This window comes from Schistocerca cancellata, chromosome 6 (assembly GCF_023864275.1).
Source record: "Schistocerca cancellata isolate TAMUIC-IGC-003103 chromosome 6, iqSchCanc2.1, whole genome shotgun sequence".
NCBI lineage: Eukaryota > Metazoa > Arthropoda > Insecta > Orthoptera > Acrididae > Schistocerca > Schistocerca cancellata.
Genome location: NC_064631.1, coordinates 332,759,850 through 332,761,033, shown reverse-complemented (window position 1 = coordinate 332,761,033; position 1,184 = coordinate 332,759,850). Strand labels below are relative to the sequence as shown.

Here is a 1,184-nt window from a genome sequence, read left to right as displayed (position 1 = left end):
ATTTGACGGCGCCTGAGGCTGTGGCACGGTATGGCATTCCTGGACACACTGCTTGACGTAGAGATAATGGTACTGATAAGTTGTGGAATGCAGTAGACACGCGGAAAGCGGAAGGTGGCGTGTCACAACACTTGCGCGGGAAAATGAACGGGAGATGCAGAAACAGCAACTGGTGGGAGGAAATCGAATTCCTTTCAGTGAGATGATAAGTGATAGAGAAGCTACAAGCTGAGTACTTTAGAGAAATTAAACTATCTTAATAAGAATGTCCTTTCTTCCAGGAGTGCTGGTTCTGCAAGGTTCGCAGAAGAGCTTCTGCGAAGTTTGGAAGGTAGGAGACGAGGTACTGGCGGAATTAAAGCTGTGGGGACGGGACGTGAGTCGTGCTTGGGTAGCTCAGTTGGTAGAGCACTTGCCCCCGAAAGGCAAAGGTCCCGAGTTCGAGTCTCGGTCCGGCACACAGTTTTAATCTGCCAGGAAGTTTCATATCTTAATAAGGCCCCTGATCTCTTCTCTTGGTTAGTTTCGAATTTTCTGCAGCAATATAATAATTCGTCTGAAGAAAGATTCGAACAAAACTTTGCTGTCGTGTTACTGCGTTCAGTCCCGACGACGTACCTACTCAGCAACCAAGCAATTGCACTGCTGAATCCAGAAAACAAGTACTTCTTACAACTGTTCCATCCTTGACTCGTCCTCACCTTAGCAAATGCCTGTTCTCAGTCTTCGATCGTAAGAATGAAACGCAGATTTTCTAGTTACTTTGTCCTTAACGCTGATTGTCATGAAGGTGCAGTTTCTTCAACGAGACAATCAGAATCAGAAGCTGTCGTCCCTATTACCAGTGATAGTGTTGGCTCTATAATGTGATTAGAATATCTACAACAAATAAGTTGTTAAAATTTCTGCTCCGGTTAACTCCTGTGCTCTCAAGTGTATGCTTTATGTGAGAACGAGGCTTTTTGGCACATTACACATGTCTCCGTCATAATTAGTATGGTAGCAAATTACGCTTTTTCAAAAGCGCTTTTCACCAATTGCCCGTCCATATTTAATATCCTCTCATTCTCGACCATCGTCACTTATGTAGCTGCAAAAATACCAGAACTCGTCTAATACACTCCTGGAAATTGAAATAAGAACACCGTGAATTCATTGTCCCAGGAAGGGGAAACTTTATTGAC

The 1,184-nt window shown here is 43.9% G+C and overlaps 1 non-coding gene across 1 annotated transcript; it reads left to right on the top strand.

Annotated features, from left to right (window-relative positions):
• Positions 1-384: 384 nt before the first annotated feature.
• Trnas-cga (transfer RNA serine (anticodon CGA)) lies at positions 385-459 on the top strand. The gene has a single exon. It is a non-coding gene; the product is annotated as a tRNA-Ser (tRNA).
• The last annotated feature ends 725 nt before the right edge of the window (positions 460-1,184 follow it).